The following is a 7,561-nucleotide window of genomic DNA, read 5'->3' as shown; positions in this document are numbered from 1 at the left end:
TCAAAACTGATCGTTATGCGTGAAATAACCTCTTAAAGAATCAAAATGAGTTACCTAAAAGTACTCACACCTATTTATTCTTTAATTTACGTCCTTGTTCGAGTAAAATTGTGACAGTTGTAGGTATAGTTCCCCCCTTCCGTCTAACCTGATTAAAAAGGCAATCGGCAATCGAACCCGCAAACTCTGGGTGGCAGTCAAGAAGTTACCCCGCTGCTAGGGACGACAAAAGTTTGACAGCGGTGGGATTCGAACCCACGCCCTTTCGGACTGGTGCCTAAAACCAGCGCCTTAGACCGCTCGGCCACGCTGCCTATTGCGAAGATTCGTATAAACAGCTTGTTTAAAATGGCCATAAGACAATTGAATAATTCAATGGTTGGATGGTAATGGCGGCAGTGGGATAATCTAATAAGCAGCGTTCGGCTAGTGATCTAAGAGTCATCTTATCAAAATTAGGGGATTCTGGTTTCCTCCAGTTTTTCCTATAAGGTTTTTATTTCTTGAAGACCACAGGTGACACCCGCCTCCCCTCTGTACGATTTATATGAGGTAGGGTATGTAAGTCGAGGTGAGGTCCACCTCACTCGCTAATAACACTAACATTCGGGTTGAAGAAAATTATTTACATTTATAGCAAAAATACAAAGTAAAAACTGCTAAGAACTCACTACGATAATAATATTATATTAGAATCATTATCTATTTTTATCCACTTTGCACTATTTAAATTGCCATTTACGCATTGATTGAACTCCACATTTATCCTTGAAACTCATGGTTTTTAATTTGAACACAGATTACAAATTATGGATATCCTCATTGAATGTCAACTGTTATTCCGCACAAATTTAAGCAAAACGTATAAATATCGTTCTAAACTTGATCACACAAGCCGATATGAAGGTTGGTGGAACAGTATTTATCCAATATATAACACTACTATTCAATTTTTTTGACATGTATTCACGGAAAACCTCAATGTGTTATCAGTTTTTTATAATATCACAATATAAGGATTCAAATATGACTCTAAGACTTTTAGAAGCGCCTAAAAAAAACAAATATTCATATTGGCAACATAGGCTTATAATCAATCAGTATAAAAGTAATAACATGATCTTAGTTTCCACAATTAATGCCATCATTCGATTGAACACTGATTTATTATTTGGAATTAAAACACTAATCCCGTATCTATACATATGTTTGAATATGCAGCAAATGGATACCAAAATGAGCAAATGAAATTATTTATAGAGCCTTAAAAGTTTAACATTGATACAGTAAGGCATAAATTATAGCAAGTGAATAAGGTTTGTCAGGGTTTTGGATTGGGCGCAATCACTGGAATATTAGGAGCGTTACATTAGTATACAAATTACTCACGACGAGAAGAGAATTATTGACCTGGACTAAGTAATACTGTAAAATGACCAATGAAAATTAAAATTAAACCAACATTTCTAGTGTTGTATTGATCTAAACATGATTTTCAATAAAGAAAAGTGTAAAAAAATACTGAATAGCCTGAGCCGTGGATTAATGATTTAGTATCAAAGTGCCATCAGTGTGTTTAAACTCCATTTCGTTTCATTGCATAAATAATTAGTGCACCGAGTAAAGTCGACATTTAAAGGCAAATTTCCTCCATTTTTTTCGTTTATCTTGGGAAACAAATCCCTCCGTCACCTTAATAACTTAGAAAAATACCCAAATTCACGCTAATTTCATTGCTAATCGCAACATATTTAAATGTTCGTATAAGGAGAACGAAAACGATTTTAAGGTAACAGTCGGCATTTACTACAAAATCGTTCATTTTATTGCAAGTACCGGTGATATTAATTTGCTTTCACGAATGATTTCAGGGATGCTAGGCAAAAATTTTGACAATTTTTAAACCCATTTGATTCGACATATTCCAGTTTGACATATATAAACCGGATGAGCAATAAACACAAATCGTCCAAATCTTTTCACATCATTAACCCGTAAAGAATTCTCTATATGACGGAAAGCCATCCCATATGTCACTAAAATCAGAGGAATCCAGTTGTTTGTACAACGACCGCTCTTACATTTTAGCAGTTTGCCGAATGTGTTTACAATTACAGAAAGTTTTGAATCAATATTTCAGTTAGGCTTTCAACTTCCAAAGAATATTCGCAGCCAATAAACGACTTGAATTCAGAAAAATTGGACCAGACCACCAGGGGTACCTAGATGTGATGTCACATTATTACCATACGTTTCCCGTGCAACCAATAAACCCCGGAAAAATACATCCCTCTGTCCTCAGCAGTTTATGCCTAAAATCAGTGATTCCAATGAAAACATACCTAAATATGGTATACTACTAATTCGAACTCCTCGGGAGAAGAGTCCAGCGGTGATCAAATGAAGGCATGCTTCAGCTTTTCTGTGCAAAGTAAGCATTCCGAATTAATGAGAAATGACTTACGTATATAAAATACAGATGAATCATTAACATAATGTACACGGTATTAAAGACAGAAGAATCAACAGGAAGAAAGTAAAGGGCGTGAGGGGCACAGAAAGATGAACCTGGTCCACATTTCCTGCAGCTGAAAATGTAGTTTTAGTAAGCCAGTATGGTCAGTCTTGAAGTACTACCAAAAATACAATGGGGCATCAGTGCCAAATGCTTATAAGTAATAGGCTGTAAATTTTTCATGTACTTATCAATTCATTATACACTAGATGGTACACTATGGAGTTGGGGCGAACGATTTTTTAATCTCTCAGGTGCGTATGAGTTTGCTCAATGTATTTTTTTAATATTAAAATTTTGAGACAATACCTCTCCTTTGGTAACATTCTGTAATGATACCTGAATAATCTAATACCGCACTTTTAATTTATTTTAAGCTGATCAAATCTTAAGCTTATTTTCGGGAGTTAAGTATAGTTTGGGCGAATGGGTAAAAATATTTTTGAAGAATTCCCTGAAATTAAAGCGGAGAATAAGCATGCAAAAGCCGTTCATTTGCGAATTTGATGGTTTGACCTAAGGCCGTTTACACGCAAGTCACTTCAAATTTTTAGAGCAAATTTTGAATCCCTGTACCATATTCTGCTAGCTTCGGATTCATAATATGTTTCCATAATAACACCATAGAATTTTCTTCGACGTGGATTCATAGTGAACCGCTATATAACGCAGTATATTATGTTTACATTAAGCATTAATAAATTAGTATAAATGCATACATACACATACTTATACGTGCCTATGTAAGAGAGTCAGAGAGCGTGGTGGATGGGGAGGTAGGTATAAGTTGCGTGGGAAGTTAAAAGAAGGGGGGGTGGTGAGATCGATGGCTGAGGCCTGGGAGGCAGTGGTGTGGGAGAAAGGCAGGGGGGAGGATGGGTTGTAATGCTTGGAATGCTACGAGGGGAGTGGTGGTATGGGTCGGATGGAGCCTTCGTGTGGGCAGAGAGGGTGGGGTGCAAGGAGGTCTCCCCCCGGGGGCATCCCCCAGACTCGAGACACTCCAAGACCGCTCCGCCTTTACCCCTCCTCCCGGCCTCCCCGAACCCCCCAGAGCCCTACCCCACCCCCTATCAATCCCCTGGTCTCAAATCTGTACCTATCTTTCCCTGCCACTCTCCCTCCCCACACCCATCCTTCCCTTCCCACCCTCCCCTCTCCTTACTCTCCCCCCTCCACACCCCCGAGCCCTCACACTCGCCATCACGGTCCCACACACCGGAGCAAACCGTGGCGTTCAAAATCTCGATCATCCAGGCTAAAGGATAGTCTCATAGTCTCTTTTTTTCACCTTCCTCCTCTTCTCCTTCGCCTCCACTCCCTCCCTCCAAAATCGGAGGATGCCTTGCCTAAATCAGCCGCGGAGATGATGTGTGTTGCGACCTGCGCCACTCGCCGCTATAATTCTTCACACACGCATGCACAGGGAACGCGCTCGCGCGCGGCGCATAGTTTTTTAAATTCCTCGTCGGGTACTAGCCTGCCCCTCCTCCTTCTCCACCCTCTCTCCCTCTTTCTTTCTCACCCCCATCCCCTGTTCCCCTCGCCAGTCTTAAAGGGTCAATAAAAGCTTATCGCTTCCCCCTCACCCCTCGTCCGCCCTCCTTCAGCTGTCCGGGCGGCAACGAAAAGGCTCAAGGGCGATATCGTCCCCGCCAGTGTAAGAGATTTCCCATCCGGACTCGGGTTTTCCATGGAAATGGTAATCACAAGTGTAGTAACGACTTCCCGGTTCGGCCCGTGTTCGACTCCAATAGTCCCCTCCCTTCAACGTGAGTCCGTATACGTTTTGTGCATGAGAGCGGAGAGGAACAGCTCGTCAGAGAATCATCGAAAGATTCTAACGGCAAAGTCACTTTAAAAACCGTCGGTTTAAAAAACTTCTTAACGGGAGGTAATAACGAAATCAACATAAAAAGATGAGGTCAGTCTCTTCGATTTAGTGCGCCCGTCTGGAAAAAATAGAGCCAAGATGAACCTTCCTATTTTTATCTCGGCCCCACCTCGTCGTTCACGATTTTTCTTTTGTTCTGTTACTTCCATACGCTCCATGAGAGGAAAGCACGGGAGAAAATCTATTTTCGAGATTGGGAACACTGCCTAATGTGTTTCTCCTCCATTCCAACTCGTGAGGGGTGTACCCTGTGAGTTTTCCTGATTGAGGTGATGCAGAAGTTAACCGAAGGAAATCAAAATATTCGTTGGAAGTTGGTGGGTGTGCCGCACTGAAACTGAATAGGCATTCTCGGCCCGCTTGTATTCAGGCGAGCCCGGAGATTTTCCTCCCCCGACCAAACTCCGATACGGATTGCCTAATTTAAATAGATGGCCCTCGAAGGAGGTCGGGGAGCAGTTGCAGGTGAAAGTAGAGCTTCCAGAGAACTTGCACTTAATGAAATATTCTCCTCATTATTAGCCAATAAACTGATGAATCGCGCATGGTTTTCTCTCGGGCGAGGCGGTGGCGAAGAGAAATTTCGGCAAGGGGTCATGACTTTTAATGCTCTCTATTTAAGATTGTAATTCACTCTCAATATTTTAGTCATACAGCGTGTTGATAAATTTGCAAAAAAATTGAAAACGTTGAAAAATACTTCAGAATTCTCTTCGGTGTTCGGACCCCTTTCTTTGGACACGTCCAATTGTTGACCATCCGTAACAGCTCTCCTATATTTTTATTAAACAGTAAATGAGATTTGACACCCATGAAATTAATTATCTCCACTGTTGGACTAGACCACTTTCCTAATCGATTTCATAAAATGAGAAACTCTTCGCCCAGATTGCATAACTATGAGCAAACCTAGCTCATTCTCTAGAAATTACTTCATCTTGCTGATTTCTTTTTCTTCCAAAAGTCATAAAATTTCTTCATTTTTAATGGTTAGTCTGGTAATACCTTATTCGAAATACGCAGCTCATGACACTGTTTCTTTACCTATGCCATCCTTGCCTCTTAATTCCCGGAGAAAATTCCCTTTCTTGTATTGAATTATATTAATTTTTTTACCATTAAAGTAATCGCCAGCTGCATTTGCATAAAAGAATCCCAGGAAAGAAATGCCGGAAAAATAGTCTATTGAATACGTATATATTTTCCTTCACTCAAGGAATGCATAATCATATCTATGATTATGCATTCCTTGAGTGAAGAGTGTAGTGGGAGATAGTCAGACAATCAACTGAAATAACATTGTTTCTAGGGATGGAACTTCACGAGCGTCGACAACGACCCACAGCTTTCAACCCGAAGGTCTGTTTGACAGATGACGGTAGAGTTCTCTAAATACTAAGCCCTAGGGTGCATTAAATTCAAGCATTAGGGAAGGGGCCAGTTTCTTTCCCTGTTCCCCTTATGGTATCTCATGAAGGTCAGGTACCCAAAAAATCACAAAGCCTAGATGAAGATGGTGGAACTCAGAGGCTTCCCCGGGAATCGAACCCGTGCCCTCAGAGTTCGATCCACCCAATGAAATACCACGTCGTAAGCATTACAAAAAAAATCTAGATGATTGGTAGGAATGAATGAATGAATAAATGCCGAGGCCAAATATGGTGTACTAATTTATGCACCTGATATGAAATTAGACTAACGCTCAAATAGCAAAACTAGTGAAATTAGTTACTGCCAGTGAGTATTTTGCCCTATAAGTATTAATTCGAGTGAGCGATCCTGCCATTTTCTGAATTTTCACACTAAGTATTTCAACAAAATTAAACATAGCGTGTGCCGTATTCTCCCCCCTTTTTTTTACGAGTGTTCCGATGAAAACGCCGCTTTTCCCTCTTCCTTCCACCTTAATTGTTCAGCCCTTTCCTCCGCTGCAGAAAAACTCTTTAACATTTATTTCATTCATTGCTGATATGCCGCTTGAAATGGTGCTTTATCATTATTATTGGTGCTGAATTTATAATTTACCCAAAGAAACGTCTCGCTGCCAGAGCAGTTATCACTTGCTCACTATTTTAATTTGCGAAACTTTCGTCACAGATCAACGCACTCTATTCCGGTTTCCCTGCAACCATCTCGAGATAAGTTGTACGTCATCCTAATATCGCAGACCAAAACTGAAAACATTATGCACAGCTAATGCAAGACAAATTCCCCAATATCTTAAGAACACCGATTTTCTTGATGAATAATGTAAGTAAAAAAGGAAGAGATATGATGTGCCAAATTGTAAATAAGTGAATGGAAAGGTAGGTGACAGAAAGATTAATAATCCCTCAGCTAATGTCTTCCGACGAATGAATTTAAGTAATCAACATCCATCAACGCAATCGCCGCCGTAAACGTTTTTTTATTCACCCAAGACTGCCCGAAATTGTGACTATCGTTCCAAATGCTTTCTTATTTGCAACGGATTAAGCATAATAAAAAAATCAATAAGCTCCGTTCCGTTTGGGCACCGCATAAAAGGACCGGCTAACTATCGGAATGTATATTGATGACTGTTGAAAGAACAGCGCTCGTCCAGTTCGCTCGTGGCGTCGACTCCTTGAATGCTTCCAACCGAGTCGCTCCGGCGACCGTGTTGGATTGGATCTGGGTAGACCTTCCCGGAGATGATTAATCCTAGTCTCTTTGGTGTGAATGCGTGGGCTGCAACCCGCTCTCGCTAAATGGCCTTAATACGCCTTGACGAACGCCTATCCGCACTTTGCGGGGCACTATCCTTCGACTCAGATTCGGAACCTTGGTCCACGAAGAGAGCAACGCTGCTAAGGTACTAAGATGAAATACATCAATGTAAGGGATTCCAGAAAGATATTTATTCAAAATGAATACTCTTTGTTTATCAGTTAGAAAAATACTTATAAAATTTATCGTGGTTGAGCGGAAAAAAGCTGTGGCAATAAATTATGGATTTGCATAAATTGTGCAAGAATCGAATTCATCGAAATTTCAAGCGATATATACCCCATGACGTTATTTCTCCGCTTTCATCGATAAATTATTCATTTCACTCATTTCAAAGGTGGCAGCGAAATATTTAATTAGAATGGAGTAAGTGCTTTTGAGCTCTTTGTTAATTCCATATCCGC

At 40.5% G+C, this 7,561-nt stretch overlaps 1 non-coding gene across 1 annotated transcript; it reads right to left on the bottom strand.

Moving 5' to 3' along the window:
- Positions 1–234: 234 nt before the first annotated feature.
- On the bottom strand, positions 235–314 carry TRNAL-UAG (transfer RNA leucine (anticodon UAG)). Its single transcript has one exon. It is a non-coding gene; the product is annotated as a tRNA-Leu (tRNA).
- Positions 315–7,561: the final 7,247 nt, after the last annotated feature.

The sequence above is a fragment of the Hetaerina americana genome, unplaced genomic scaffold (genome assembly GCF_022747635.1).
Source record: "Hetaerina americana unplaced genomic scaffold, ioHetAmer1.1.p SCAF_2, whole genome shotgun sequence".
Classification (NCBI taxonomy): domain Eukaryota; kingdom Metazoa; phylum Arthropoda; class Insecta; order Odonata; family Calopterygidae; genus Hetaerina; species Hetaerina americana.
The sequence above is the reverse complement of the archived record's forward strand: the minus strand, read 5'-3'. Positions and strand labels throughout refer to the sequence as shown.